General features: G+C 35.2%; 1 protein-coding gene and 1 long non-coding RNA gene across 2 annotated transcripts in view; one reads left to right on the forward strand and one right to left on the reverse strand.

The window, feature by feature from the left end:
• The window catches only part of LOC144770147 (uncharacterized), a 36106-nt gene extending 32636 nt beyond the window's left edge, over nt 1-3470 (forward strand). The window contains exons 2-3 of the long non-coding RNA XR_013598812.1: nt 2011-2082; nt 3333-3470. This is a non-coding gene — a long non-coding RNA (uncharacterized LOC144770147). The remainder of the gene's footprint in view (nt 1-2010; nt 2083-3332) is intronic.
• WFIKKN2 (WAP, follistatin/kazal, immunoglobulin, kunitz and netrin domain containing 2) overlaps nt 1-16683 on the reverse strand; it is a 343688-nt gene that overhangs the window by 198869 nt on the left and 128136 nt on the right. The window lies entirely within an intron of this gene.

The following is a 16683-nucleotide window of genomic DNA, read 5'->3' on the forward strand; positions in this document are numbered from 1 at the left end:
AAAATTGTAAAGGAAGGTCACTATTTAATAAGGTATGCAGTTTTCTGCGAGTGTTAGCTAAGTGAATGAGATTTGTTTGTGAACAGATGCTCGGGTAGCTTGATTTTGTGACAATAAGGCTGTTGTTCAAGTCTGGGGATGGAACTTTCAGTTCAAGGCCGGATTTCGCGGCCAGACGGAAACATCAAGGTTCTCATGCGGGGGTGGATAAACTACATTTTTACAGAGAGATATAAGCAGAGTGACTATTATAGAGTAAGGCTTGTCGTTTAAAAACTCAAAGTAGTTCACATTGCTTGTAAATAAATAATCACTGCTGAGTATTAAGGTAAAATTCGGCATTATAGGAGGTACCGGTGTACCTTTGAAAACACATGCAACATTACAGCGCTTCCTGTTAAATAAGTCATGCAATTGGTAGTGCCTGGATGTGATCAATTATGTGCGGTATTGATATTTTTGACACTGTGTACTTATGATTAGTGGAGAAGTGACGCATGAGATGATGTTAGGTGAGTGTAGTGTAGTAACGGAACGGAAAACCTTTAAAGAAAGTTACATTTAGTGTGGAACACTTTTTAATTTTTAAGAAACTTAGGTATGAGAATATTGTTGTAGTGTCAGCGGGACTGTAAGTTGAAGTTTGATGAACATTATTGAGAGGAGTAAATTAAGGTTTATTTAACTTGTGCAGCTATTAATCTGTGTGAAAGGCAATAGTCCACAGTCTTGTAAAGAGGGGTGCGCGATCGAGTGCGCGCACCCCGCAACTTTTTTCAGAAAAAAAATGGTCTTTTCGCGTTCAGGGTCTATACTGCACCCCCTGAGGAAACCTATGCGGTTAGATAATCTGTACCTTCTCCCCTTTCCATGTTCTAACCCTTTGTTCAGTAGAATATATTCACTCGCACTAACTAAATGGCGGTCAACACTTCCTGATTTCCTCCGATTCGAATGTTGACAGACGTTAAATAGCAAATGACAATTCCTCAAACTGTAAATTTTTGCAATTTTGAAAAATAGGCAAAATTATAAAACTTAAAGACCTGAAACTATGTTCAAGTCTCCTCTCCGTTTGCACCATTAAATTTTATTTACAAACCACGTAGTCTTCAGTCTTGTAAATAGGGGTGCGCGATCGAGTGCGCGCACCCTGTAACATTTTTTTCAAAGAAAAAAAAATTTTGTTTTCGCGTTCAGGGTGTATACTGCACCTCCTGAGAAAAACTACCCGGTTAGATAATCTGTATCTTCTCCCCTTTCCATGTTCTAACCCTTTGTTCTGTAGAATATATTCACTCGCACTAACAAAATTGCGGTCAACACTTCCTCATTTACTCCGATTCGAATGTTGGTAGACGTTAAGCAGCAAATCACAATTCCGAAACTGTAAATTTTTGCAATTTTGAAAAAAAGGCAAAATTACAAAAGTTAAAGTCCTGAAACTATCTTCATGTCTCCTCTCCCTTTGCACCATTAAATTTTATTTACGAACCACGTTTCCTTTTGATCATACACGATTGTTTCTCGGTTTTCCACATTCAATGCGTAGACACTTTTGCCTTTTCAGTCACTTATGCGGCTGTGCGTGAGCGGCATTGTGATTTGCTGATTAACGTCTGTAAAGATTCGATTCGGAGGAAATCAGGAAGTGTTGAGCGCCATTTTGTTAAAAAATACCCTGCACATAATGTACATGTATTTAGGAAACAAATATACTAAGTAAGGCTGTGTAGCAGTGCATATCATAAATATTGCATGTAGTATCCTGGCAATGTGTGGTAGATTATACTGTAAATGATGATTGATTTTAAAAAATTGTGGGTGAAAAATTTGGTAATTAAATGTGTTTCACAAAGAAATATTAAACTTAGGCTTTAGGATATATATTGGATAGAAAATTAGGGAATGTATTTGTTAGGCATGAAATTTGGCAGAATGGGTGTATGTTGTCTAATAAATATGTCTGTAATATGTTAACTAAAATTTAGTTGTTTATTTTTTTTTAAGAGTGTTTGGTGCTGAAAAGCAACAACCTGAAGTGAACGTGAGAGAATACAATGACCAAATTCTTTTTTACAGGTGAGTTGAAATTTTTTAAATGACAATTTATTTTTGTGCAGATTACCATAATAAGCAAGATTTTTAAGAACATTGGCACTGCTTCTCTTTTGCAGGAGGATTTTAATTTCTATTTTAAACATGTCTGTACCTGCTTGCAGTACATATGTATTTTGAAATACGGTTCCATTGTTTGTTGGTAGTATCTTTTTATGGGCCGGGTTCATGTGTTATTTTCTATGTAGTTTGGGTTCATCTATTCTTTGATTGTAAGAGTTTGCTGTTTAGGTGATTTAATTTTTGCTAAGTCATTATTATCTCTCTAACTTATGCTGTATCATTTGTGTACAGTCATTTTTCTTGATTTATAGAGGTCTATTATGATATGGCTGTTGGCGTGATGGCCATTTCTGATGCATTTCTGTGACTATACTATCTATTTGCACTGTATTATATGGATTTGCACAGGTGTATTATGATGTGGTCAGTCGGAGGCTGTGGAGGGACTTACGGTGGGGCAGGGAGGGAGGGAGGGGGAGGTGTAGGGTGGAGAGATCTAACATCTGGGATATAGATAATTGCAGGTAAGTATACAATTCAATTAATAAAACGAATTTTGTAGTGTACACAGCATCGTATTTTGCAATGCAGTGCGCACTACAAAATTCATTTCAATAATTAAATTATGTATTTACTAGAAATTATCTATATCCAGGTTTTTCGGTCCCCTGCCCCAACATAATTCCCTCCACGAGTCGCGGATGAATGTGGTTTCATATGGTTATGATGAAATGTTTTACATTAGATGAAATTTACATGTTGAGTATGCTGTTTAAAGGTAAAAGCAACAGCCTTTGTGGAAGTAGCAATCTGTTTAGTGAATGTTTTAATTGGTATATTGTGAGTCACTCCTTCAGTTTGCATACAGTTTGAATCATAGTTTGTAGTGGTGAACTCTGAAAATAGATCCCTACAAATAAATTAGAAAGTGTATAAATAGTTCTACAGCACACAAATCCTGAAAACAAATTTCACACTGAAATGTGTTTTTACAGCACAATTTCAATTAGAAAAATTAAAAGGAATAGTGTTAATGTGTAGGATCAAAGTGTCAGTTTCTTTGTAAAATAAAGAGGAAGGTGCTATCTTAATCTATGTAGTTAATGTCTTAAAAAGTATGAAAATGTATATAGTTTAAAGATTAGTAACGGTAATTTTTGGTCATCTAATCATAAGAAAGATATAATTTAGTCTTTATATTTTCTTAAAAGGACACAGAAGATAGAAAGGAAGTAGTAAAATGGAACAATCTTCAGAAAATATAAATGTCCATTTTGAAATGGCAACTGAACTTATTGAAGAATTATTACAAGAAATATTTGAAGACGAAAATGGAACAGAAAATGAGGACTTTTGGGACTGCAGTTTTGATAGTTCATACTTAGAAATGGTGGAAGGGGAAGAAGAAGAGAATTTGCAAGAAGAAAATAATATTAATGAAGTATCTGATGAAATGATGCTACATGTGCTTCTGGAATACGAATTATTAAATCAATAAAATTATTTTTGTATGAAAAAAAACTTGACAACATGATTGTTGTACTATTCATTGGTATTCTCTTTTTTGAGAATGATAGTAAAAGTTTTGATGAGGTGTGTAACAGATTAAAGTAAAAAAAATTAAAAGCATTAGGAACACCTACAATGCTTGAAAATTAGTATAGTACTTATATGCCTGAAAAATTACATTCATAAAATACATGTATAATGATAACACAGGTATGGAGTGTCATAAATTTAGAAACAATATTCACTATAGGATTTCCTACTCTGACCAGAGACTGTTTCTTTGTTTTTATTGTAGTTATAAAATGAAGCAGTGGTTATTATTTGTAATTTATATGGTAGTAGGGGTCTATAATATTTTTTAACTTTTTCCCAAACAGATTGTCATTTATATCACAAACATCAATCACTATGCCGACCAGAAATGAAAAAAGAAAGCTGTATAAAAAGACATACCATTTGAAGAGGAAAGAACCACAAGATTTATCTAATCAACAAAGGACGGAGAAAAACAAGAGTGCTCCTGGTAAGAGCAGCAAGGATTTTTTGAAAAAATTGTGTCAAAGGAAAACTCAATTGGATAATGTTGAAAAGGAAAAACAGTTTTCAGTATCTACAAGGAGAAATGGAAGAAAAAAGAAAATTGTGTCTGAAATCAGTGGTGAGGAAAGTATGTACAGTAAAAGACGTACTAATCAGTTTGCGGAAATAAGGAAACGTATGTTTCATAAGAGAGTAGTTTTGAATTTATTGAAAAAGGAAAAAGTTTCTAAAAGGAAATCTGCTTTTTATAAGATAAAAAATATATAGAGAAAGTTGTGGATGATGCGTTTGAGACAAAAAAAAATGTTTATTTTAGTGCTTAAAAGAATAAATACACTAAATAAGGCAATCAGAGTTTTAAAAGCTAAGAGTAAATGGAAGAGACACATAAATAGAAGTAATTTTTGTAAAATCTTTTCTGGTAAATGGATGCATACTTCAAATTCTGAGCCATTTTTTAATGAAGAGAGTTACTTTCAAAGTAACGACTTGTTGCATACAGTTGACACCAGTGGTCGAGCGTATGAAGTGAAGGATGGCTGTCCTATTGAGAAAGAGAAAATTGAGGTCACAAATCCAGAAGGGGAAATAGGTGGAGAAGTTTTACAGGGACGTGTTCATGCTCCTGTTTATAGTTGGAATTGTAGCAGTATTTGCAGTGTACGACAGGATTCAATTGATTTCTTTCGCAATTTCTTACGTAAGTACACTAAGGAAAGTCTAAAAAAAAATTGTAATGTTGCAAGAATTAGATCGTTGCAGAGTGAGAGAAAAAACAGGTTTGCAAGGCCATTCTCTGGCTTGTCTTTCTAAAAAAATATGCCAGAGTGTTTTTCATCACTTCAGGATGTTAGCAGTGCATCATACCAAAATGAGAAAATTAGTTAGAAAGATGTATTATGCAAAAAGTCCAGCACTTAAACTTAAAGAGTTAAATAGTGCTCTTTTGCATGGATGTGCATTAGATGTGAAGAATATTTGTGCAGAAATTGAGGTACGTTATTTTGCTCGAGATGAAGAGAATGTAGAAACTGATATAGTTATAGAAGGAAATGTGTTAGAAAATGTTGCACAGTTTAATACTGAAGAATTTGAACAGGAAATAACAAAGTTTAAGGTGATTGCAGGCGAAAAACCAAATTTAACTTGTGTGTGTTGTCGACGCATTCATTACAAAAGTCAAACTAGGTTAGTTGATTTATATTTAAAAAGTGAAGATGAAGATAATACTCAGTGGAGAGAGTTTGCGACTTATTTGCTGGTAGAAAACTATTTTGATTTGGGTTTTGAGCAACGTATTTGTAAATATTGTTATAATAAATTAAATGAAAATAGAATGCCTGCTAGAGCTGTATATAATAATCTTGAGTTGATAAATATTCCATCGGAACTGAAGGATTTAAATACTTATGAGACTATTCTGATTCAATGTGTACATCCTTTTCAGGCTATTGTTCGTATGGAGCCTAAGGCTGGGAAATTAAATCCTACAGATTTACAAAGAGGATTAAAGGGTAGAGTTGTATATTTGCCACTTGATTTAAAAAAAAATATGGAGACAATTGGTATTGAAAATGTAGAAAGGAACCTCTAGTTATTCTAGTTAATGGTGTACCTACAAAGAGTAAGAAAATCTGGCAAGATTTAGTGGATGTTAGGAAAGTGAAAGAGGCAACGTTGTATTTAGTCAAAAATAATAAATACTATAAAAATGTGTATGTAGAAGAAGAGGATGTAAGTGAAGAAGAGGATAATGATTTGTCTTTTGGACAAATTGAAAAAGTCGACTTGTCCAGAACGGAAGAAATTTATGAACATTACAGTGTTCATCCACTGTATTCGAAAGAAGCAATGGGGAATGCTATTGAGTTATTTCAGATGAAAAAAGCAGAAGGAAGTCCTATTAGTGTATGGGAAAAAAGTTTGGAAGGTCGTTGTTTTCCACAGTTATTCCCAACAGGTGAAGGTGCGCGATATGATGATCGACCTATGCAGATTCCTGCATCTGAGTATCGGACAACAAGATTATATGCAGAAGATCCTAGATTTCGTCAATGTATTCCATATTTGTTTCATCTTCTGTTTGAGAGTGACTTATCTGGGCTTTCTTATGCAGTAAACCATATCTTAAAAAGTGGAGTGCATCTGCAAAATGTTTCAGCAAAGGAATTTATGGATAAAGTGCAAGAGAAAGATAGTGTTTTGGATTCTCACCTAATTAATTTAATGGCATGTCAGCGTGGTACTAATGAGTATTGGTACCGTTGTCATGGAGATTTAAAATGCATTCTAAGAAACTTGGGAGCACCAACATGGTTTTTAACTCTAAGCTGTGCAGAGTATGCCTGGGAAGATTTTCTTGATTTTCTTCGGGAGGCGAATGTAAATATTGAAAATATAAACTAAAAGACACCAGGAGAATTGTGTTCGTTGGATCCGGTTAATGTTTGCAGATATTTTAATCATAGGTTTGAAGCTATGATGTCTTTTATTACAAACAAGAAAAATCCTCCGCTTGGTGAAGTTCTGGATTTCTTCTGGAGAAAAGAGTATCAAGCAAGAGGTGCTCCTCATATTCACATGTTACTATGAATGACACTGTACTGTCTTTTATTGAACAATATGCCACTTGTGACATACCTAACAGTACAACTGATAAGGACTTAAGAGGAAAAGTGTTACGGTTTCAAAGACATCGTTGTGGAAAATATTGTCTGCGAAAATTCAAATCAAAGGATAAATTCTATACTAAATGTCGTTTTGGATTTGCACGACCGGTGCTTTCAAAAGGAAGAGTCAACAATTTGATGTCAACTTTGCGACATAATATCAGAAGAAGATCACCCAAAAATACATACAATTTAAGAAGAGGTGAAGAGTCCAAATATATAAATGCCTACAACCCTGTCATTTTGACCATGTGGAATGCTAACATGGATATACAATATGTTGCGGATAACTCTATTGCTGTGGCTCGATATGTAACGTCTTACATCACAAAATCTGAAAAGACGGAACTGAAGAAGATGTGGGAAGATATTTCTCATGAAAAGAGCCTAAGCAAGAAATTGAATACGTACAGTTTGAAGATGTTATCTCATCGAGAAATTGGCGCATATGAATGTTGTGATCGATTATCATCAGCAAATCTTTATGCGAAATCTCGAAGTATCCTGTGGGTGAGTTTAGGTCTTGCAGGAACACGAACCCGTGTTTTGAAAACTGTGCAAGAAATTGAATATTTAGCACAGAAAGAACCAGACAGTACAGACATTCTGAAAACAAATATGTTGGATACATACTATCCAAATAGAAGTACTCTGCTTGAAAACATTTGTCTGTATGAAGTACTTGAAAAATACACTTTTAATAGGAATATTAGAGAGAATGTGGAAAAAGGTATATACGCTGTGATTGGACAGGAAGGATGTCTGCTGAAACAAAGAACAGGACACCTGATTAATCACCGAAAACTGAGTTGTGAAAATCCAGACAAAAGAGAATTTTACTATTTAGCTCTTTTGCAACTCTTTAAACCATGGCGTACTGAAGAGGAACTACTTGGAGACTTCGTTAGTTATGAAGATTCCTTTAACGCATCAAAAAGTAGTATAGAATGTCCTGTTTTTAGTAATTATCTCAAAATGTTGAACGACGAAATAGAGCAAGAAGCAACAATTGCATCAGAGATTGCTAGAGAAAGTTCACAAGACACTCAAAGTTCTGCATCGTTGAGTCAGGATCCACTAGGAGAACCAATTATCCGAAATGAAGCAGCCACTGCCATGGATGAGGTAGAAAGAGCAATGCAGCAAGCTCAAGAGGATATAATAAACTTAGAAGAATTGGAGAAGGAATTTAATCTTGAGCAAAGACAGATATATGACGAAGTGACAGAGCACATTGAGCATGGTTTTTGTCATGACAAAAAAGAATGCTCATGTATGTCATTTGAACCTATTCGACTATATGTAAGTGGAGAAGCTGGAACAGGGAAAAGTTTTCTTATAAAAGGAATTACTACATATCTACAGCAAAGAACTCAGTCACCGTTGTCTTGTGTTGTTACTGCTCCAACTGGATTGGCAGCACATAATATTAAAGGTATTACTTTACATCGCTTACTGATGCTGCCAGTTGAACATGAAAATAAATTACAATATCACAAGCTATCTGGAGACGCTTGTTATGAAGTTTCTAGAGTTCTTAAAGAAATGAAACTTCTCATTATTGATGAGGTAAGCATGGTATCCAATTTAATGCTTGCTTTTGTACATTTAGGAATGCAGCAGGTACTTAAAACTGACTATGATGTCTTATTTGGAGGGAAACATGTCATAGTTTTTGGAGATCTACTGCAACTAACTCCTGTGAAAGGACAATCTGTATTTGAAACTGTTACACATGAAGACACCAGAAAGTGTCTTGGCAGTATTGGAAATTTTAATATATGGTCACATTTCAAATATACTGAACTGATTCAAAATATGCGACAGGCAAAGGATACTAAATATGGAAATATTCTTCAAGATATAAGGATTGGAAAAAAAAAGGAATTAACTCATACTATTTGGCCACGCGGAAAAGTATGAGATATCTAAATGTGGACTTGAGATAAATGTTTCTAGAACATACTTACTCGCAAGTTTGTTGACAGTTACTCAAAAAATAACGAATTAACTCATAGTATTTGGCCACGCGGAAAAAAATGAGATATCAAAATGTTGACTTGAGATAAATGTTTTAAGAACATAGTTGCACGGTTATTTGTTGATAGGAAATTAAAAGTTACTGGTATACTTTAATTAGTTTGTAATTGTGGAATATGTGGTGTGCTTACTCAAGAAATTGCGAATTAGAGAAAAACATTTAAGACATGTTTTTTTCTAGGTATTTATAGTATGTATAGAGATCTTGTACGTTTTTTTTTAAACACAATCATTTTGATTGTGTTTTTTTTCCCCCGCTGTTACATGATGATTAGTATTGAAATCACTGTTTATAGTGAAAATCAATTTATCTGAGGACAGCAAAAATAAACCATTTAATATGTTGTCTAAGTTATTTTGTTACATTGGATTTAGAAATATGTATTATAACAGATTTCTTTATTGTCTTCCACAGATATTACATTTTTAAGGTAAGTACAACTAATCATATCTGAGAGTGTCGTGTACCTCTCTCTTATCCTTATTTCTTTCATCCTCTTCCTTTGTTAGTGGTGTTTAGACATGTTTATTCCCTTTAACTCATGCACATTTTGCATTTTTAAATTTTCTATGCTGTTTCTCTTACATCTCTTCTGTTAATATTCTATTCAGTCTATCTAACTCTTCAGTTTGTTACTTACGTTGTTTTATACTGAGTCACCTTTATTGACCCTTTATCACCTTTGTTTCCTGAATATTAATTTCTTTGTTTTACTGTTCCTTCCAATTTGTTCCCTTACTCTGCTTTCATTAATTATGCTCAATTTCCAAACTTAAATCTATAGTTTAGTTCTCTCATCCTACTTCATTTCTCTTTATCCGTCTCTCTTACACTCCATATCTGTTTCTATTCCATTCATCTTCTGTTACTCATTCTTTTTCACTCTGTTTCTCTTAGTGTTGTTCCTTTATTTTATTTATCTCTTTAAGACATTTCAGTATTCTTAGTCTGTTTATTTTACAGACTGTTTGTTTCGTGTATTATCACTGATTATACTCTCATTTTGTCTCTCACTTTACTTTTCTTTAGACAGTCATTCTTTGAGTGCTATTATTTCTTTCAAATAATTCTGTCTCGGTCTTTTTCTGTCCCTCAGTCTTCTTTTCTTTCACTTTCTGTTTCAATCACTTCTACCTTGTTTTGTTTCATTAAATGACACTATAACCTTATTTTTACTTTTTTTCAACAGATACCATGTTTTTTTAAAGATTTTAAGTTTTTCTTTATTACTATTTCTTAGGTAAGTATAAAAAATAAAAATACTTTTTCATCACTGTCATTTTTTTGAGTATCCTGGTCATACCAGTTTTATGTGAGCACTTTCATGGAGGATTGGCTGTACGGTCACAAGGAGTCTCTTGAAATTAATTTAAGAAATCAGCAACATTTCAGTGAGTCAGTTCACTAATGCGGATGTGTCAAAACATTGCAGGTAAATGATATGTGTTAAAGAACTTTGGAGCATATTATCAAGGGGGTTTTATTCTGCTTTTTTGGCTTTAAAAGCCAAGAAAGCGGAGATAAAATTATCTCTCTAGTATGTAGATGATACTAACACCAGTTAGCGACATCTAATAACAGATAATGCGTATCTTGTGATTCGCTTTGTTTGTGTGGGATATTTATTATTTTTGACATGCAAAGTTAGTATTGCAAGATGTTAGTGACTGGAAACAGTTCCTAACATTGCTATCCATGCTTTTGTCCATCTACCCCCTTTGACTTACTAATTAATCTTTATAATCACCCTTTCAGTTATGCATTCTTTTACTTTTTCACTTATCGTTTTATCTATCCACGCATTTACTTGCCCATCATCTACCCGTTCACTTTTTTATCTATCTATCCTTTCACACATCCATCCACTAAATCACTGATGCATCAGGTGCTCTTTTACTCATGCATCCATCCTTTAACATATCTATCCATTCTTCTAGCCATTTATGCAACCTTCCAGCGATACATCCATCTATTTATCTTTTCTCTCATCTATACTTACAGTCATTCATTTATGCATCCATGTTTTCTTTGATTATGTAACTATTCGCTTTTCATTCATCCATTCATTCTTTTAGTAATCGATCCAGTCATTTAGAGATTCCAAATTTATTTAATCACTCAGCTTTGTACTTTATGACCTGAGTTTTTCTCTGCAGAGTTGTAGGGAGAAGAGGCCTGTGAAGAACAAACTACAGCAAGGGGTGGGGTGCGGTGGATGAGAGTTTACAATGCCTCCATACATAGGGAGACTGAAATGGTAGAAGTTATCAGTTATACATGATGTCCAGTAACAGGATGTGAGGTTACTGTAAAATGGTGTTGTTTCCATGGCTTTATGCACTGTTAAAAAAAATGGAGGGGTCTTTTCAAAGGATGTGTTGGATGTAATTCCGAGGGCACTTTAAGACACCTAAGCTACAAATATGCGTCTAGCACAGTGTTGTGCTCGACTGGTGTTATGTTGTATGTCTGATTGCATGCAGATATGTAGAATAGCAACTATCTTTACACAAAGAACAAGCAAAGACTATTGGTTTTGACAATGGGTGCTAGTTCCTTTAAGTACAAAAGCAGTAACCATGGCATTGTTGAATATATTAATGAAAATACTGCTGTTTAAAAATCATGAGAGAATGAAAGAACGTTAATCTGTGTTTTTTAATTTTCTTTCATAGCCTTCTTTAAAGGAAGTGTTTTCTAATATGGCATGCTGGTGGTTTTATTTTTTTATCTAAGATAATGCCTTCTGTTCGTTGAGGCAGGAAGAGCGCTATCTGCTTTAAAAAACCTTGACTGCCATATTCTCATTCAGTAAGTGCCAATAAGTTCCATAGAGAATTTCAGTGTGCGGGAGGGTTGCTCCTGTAGCAGTAAAATCCAAGGCCGTTCGAGCAGGGGCTGTCAGCCTTCTCACAGGGGAGGAGCGCGCAGCTCTCTGAGATGGATACAGTTACACATAACAGGATAGTGACGTCTGTGGAATTTATGGACAGTTGGTCACCCTAGTGTGCGTTGTGTCCTTGGCCCTTCATTACGGCGGACTGGGGAGCCGCGGTGCACAGTTTGGGAATCACAAGTTTTAGAAGTATCGCCAGAGTTTTCCGCAGTGTAACTACGTCATTATTAATTTAAATATATATGTGATAGTACCCCTGTAACAGGCAGCGGCAGTTAACATTACCGCGTGAAAGCAAGTGTTGTTTGTATGCACTAATGTGTGCTTTGTAATTAGGAGAGGGGGTTGATTTACTTTTATTTTCCACACCTCCATGTTAATGCTGCCAAATGCTTCATCAAAGCAGGCCGTGGCACTCGTACGATAAAGAAGTTTATTTAAACTGTTTTTCTAACAATAGCCGTGTTTGTGATAGTATTTTCGTCTCCAAACACATTTTGCTTGTGGTTTAACGTACGCCTCCTATGCATGTCATTAACTGTTTGTGCGCCACACATACAAAGTGCTCTTACCGCAGGCGGTGTTATGACGTTGTCACAAAGGTGTTCAGGAACATTTACAAGGATACGGAAGACATTATTGCCGCCTTTAATGGCAGGAAGTTGCCGATATAGGGGCAAAAACGGCGTTCATAATATGCTTTATAAATTGCAGTCGAACGTAATGTTAGATATAAAGACATATAACATACGTTTCGATTGGAATTTGTAGAACATAGGGGCATATTATCAAGGACGGTCGATACATTTTCGCCGCTTTTATCGACAAGAAATTGCCGGTAAAGCGGCGTTAATGGGCTTGATAATATGCCCTATGGAAATCCTATCGAAGCCCATGTGAGATGTGAAAACATCTAACATGGGCTTCGACAGGAATTCCATACAGTATATTATCAAGTCCATTATCGCCGCTTTATCGCCCGTCCTTGATAATATGGCCCATATTATGAAGGCGATTATCGTCGCTTTTAGAGCAGCGTTCTGCCGATAAAAGCGACGATAAATTATCACGTCTTCTTCATAATATGCCCCAAGTATTGCCGCATTCTTTAATAATTGTTCTGAAAATGCGGCGATACTTTAGCTTATGAATAGAGCTCTTTTTGGTACAATGAGGTAGTTCTGAAAAGAACTTTTTTTTTTTTTGAGTTTTGTTTTTTTTTTTACTTTTTTTTTTTTTTGGACACGTTTTTTATTCTTTATAATTTGTTAAACTGGAGCCGAATTTTTGAACTGTAAAACAGGAACATAAGAAGTTGTTAAAAAATTAGTTACATTCGAATCTTTCATGGTCATTAATTCTTCTTTCGACAAGAGTGAGGCTCTGCTCCCCGTACACAATCATTCCTTCACACTTGTTGCATTTCATATGCACTTTCGACAAAAATGGTTTCAACTCCAACTGTGCAGTAGATGGAGATACAGGTCCTCTTCTCGATGAAGTACTGGCCACAGCTGGTGGTAGTTCTGTTGCCAGAGCTCTTGTTGCTGCCTGTGCATATTGCACAGGATGGACTTGGCTCACATGTCTCTTCATGGTATGAATCGAAAAGGAATACTTTTTGGAAGGATTACCTCTTGAAAGTACTGTGTCACAAATTGTGCAAGTTACTTTCGGAGCATTTACTTTTTTTTGATCTTGAGGATATGTGAAAAATTGCCAGCTGAAAGATTCTTTTATTTTTTTTTTAAAGGTACAGGAACATTTTCTTCAGATTCCGAGGATGAATTGTGTGCGGCAGCCATTTCAGCAAAGTCTCCTGGAAAGATGAAAAAGGTTCTTCTCCGTTCAGCGCCAAATAGAAAGTGAGGGAAGTTGGTGGTTTCTGGAAAACTGCAGAATAGAAACTACTATGAATCAATAGGAAGTGTTCTTTTCAAGTCACATGATTTGACAAGCGCGTATTAAGACGTATACGTGGTGACGGAATCCGGACACGTACGTCATTTGGAAGTATCGGTCTAATTTAATGAAGTTTTAAAATGTGAAAAGGAGGAAAGGTAGACATTCTCTGATGTTGTATACCTTCATATGGGGTCTCAAGAACAATACCGATAAAGTATACATCCTTTTTTTAATCTTTAAAAATACCGGGGTGCGCGCACGCGGTCGCGCACCACCGTACGTTTACCAACATTTAGTGAGAAGTCTGAAAACGTTAAAAAGAAGGTAAGGTAAAGACTTCGCAAACCACTAAAGATTTATAAGGAGTCCCGAAACAATTCTGACAGTGAAGAAAAGTTTGTAATCCTATGAAAACATTTCTCAAAATACTATGATTAAACTATAGAATACATTAAAAATATAGTTAATAATTCGCATTTTAAAAACCTTTGAAATTCACTGAAAAAACCATAGGTTTTATACATGTTATAGTTAGGAAGTAGCCTTTAAAAACCTATGAAATTCACTGAAAAAACCATAGGTTTTATACATGTTATAGTTAGGAAGTAGCCTTTAAAAAACCTATGAAATTCACTGAAAAAAACATAGGTTTTATATATGTTATAGTTAGGAAGTAGCCTTTAAAAAACCTATGAAATTCACTGAAAAAACCATAGGTTTTACACATGTTATAGTTAGGAAGTAGTATTTAAAAAACCTATGAAATTCACTGAAAAAACCATAGGTTTTACACCAGTTATAGTTAGCTGGAAATTTTACTCGCATAAAACCATTGAAATTCCCACGTTATAGTTAGTTGGACTCACTATAACTTGCGCGTGCAATGCACTGCTGATGACGTCACATATTACATCAGTCAAGACATGGTCAGTGACACTCATGACATCACTGATGACACCATCCTTGTGACAGAGTGACAGACCTCCTTTCACTGTAATGTAACCCTTGAAACACATATTCAAAAATAGAAACTAACATTTTCAAAAAAATTGAGATACCCATATCAGTTACAACAACCAATTAAATAATTCCACCATCTATATACACATCCACTCATTCACAAACAGTTTTATATAGTCACTCATACATATACTCACTCATCATATGTAGTGATACACCTATACATCCTGTTACACACCGACAGTCATCCAAAAGTTACTCACACACATACTCACACATGCAAATAAACTATTGAACATCCATTTACTTGCATATACAGATATACACACTCTACCACCTTACTTCTAAGGAAACGTACACATACTTACTCTCTTAAACAATCACTTGTAGAAACACATACTTATTTAAACAGGAACTCTTACAATCTCTTACTCTCACATATACTCACTTATATACATCAATATTCACATATACTAGATTAAAACATATGTAGTTACTGATAAAGACACTAGTGAGACAGGCATTCACTCACTAACACACACATATACACACTCATCCACCCATACAGTCCTGCACATATGCTGTCTTCAAAACACATACAAAGAGAAAGTCAGTCATTCATGCATCTATGTGCTAAGTAATACCCCCACCAAACCATACAAACACTCATACTGATACTAAGAAAAGCATCTAATAACCCATATACATACACATGTAGCTACTCACCAACCCATGCAGCCACTTATACACAAAGTGAAACAATAATACATATATTTAAAAATTTAAACATTACCCACTAATATTTATTTTTCAGAAGGACACACATTCACTGGATGGTGTCATCAGTGATGTCATGAGTGATGTCACTGACCATGTCTTGAGTGATGTAATATGTGACGTCATCAGCAGTGCATTGCACGCGCAAGTTATAGTGAGTCCAACTAACTATAACGTGGGAATTTCAATGGTTTTATGCGAGTAAAATTTCCAGCTAACTACAACTGGTGTAAAACCTATGGTTTTTTCAGTGAATTTCATAGGTTTTTTAAATACTACTTCCTAACTATAACGTGTGTAAAACCTATGGTTTTTTCAGTGAATATATATATATATATAGCGTGTGCTTTTATGATTTTCACAAATCAAATTAAGTTTTAATGATGATGATGGTCATGATGATGATGATGATAAATGGCCTCTGGAAAATGTAGGCGACAGAGTGGCAGGTTTCTAAAATTGTCTTTTACTTAAAGGTCACATTAAATTTGACTTGGGCATCAAGTCGGGTTTATTTGAACAATTTTCTTTATATCTTGAAGTGCCAATTTAAGTAATCCCACTGAGGAGTTAGTACAGCTGAGTTGTCAGCATGTTACCCTACACTCGCCAATGAGGATAATAGCCTTTTCATTACAAAAACAACAATTTTGGTTTTTTACTATTAGGACACAAATATATGTCCTAGATTTTAATATACAGCACCTTCCCTTAGAGCTCAATAGCAAAAGACACAGATGATGGACGGAATGCAGAGCAAATCAGACATTCAGCCCCAGTCAAGAGATCTGGGTTAAATCCATTGTTCTTTTGCTCACCATGCCACCCCAGTTCAGACCCAGCCATATGCAAATCAGTCTTGACCCTGTTCCTCCTGGAAACAGTCCAACCCGAACTGCTAACCCAGTTCCTCCCTGCCCCGGTAACAAGCATCGTATGCATCCAGAATCGAAGGGTGATGTGGAACTCGCCCCTGCATGAGTTCCTCTAAGGAAGGCGTACCGAAAAGTTTCTAGGTACTAGAAAAAACATGACTGCAATCCTCAGTCTCTCTTGAAAGATCCAGAGTGCCAGAGGAGATCATATGTGAGAAGTTGGCCTGGCATATGATGTCGACTATTCTAATGGGCACCTTGCACCAGTCCAAATGGCCCTTATTGATGGTAGGTTTAAAGTCAACCGTTATAGAAAGCTATCCTAGTGGTAGCTGTGAAGAGCAGCCTTCAAGCCAAGACTTAGAGGCGAGTTAAGCTAGTTGTTTTACC

Source organism: Lissotriton helveticus, chromosome 7, assembly GCF_964261635.1.
Source record: "Lissotriton helveticus chromosome 7, aLisHel1.1, whole genome shotgun sequence".
Classification (NCBI taxonomy): Eukaryota; Metazoa; Chordata; class Amphibia; order Caudata; family Salamandridae; genus Lissotriton; species Lissotriton helveticus.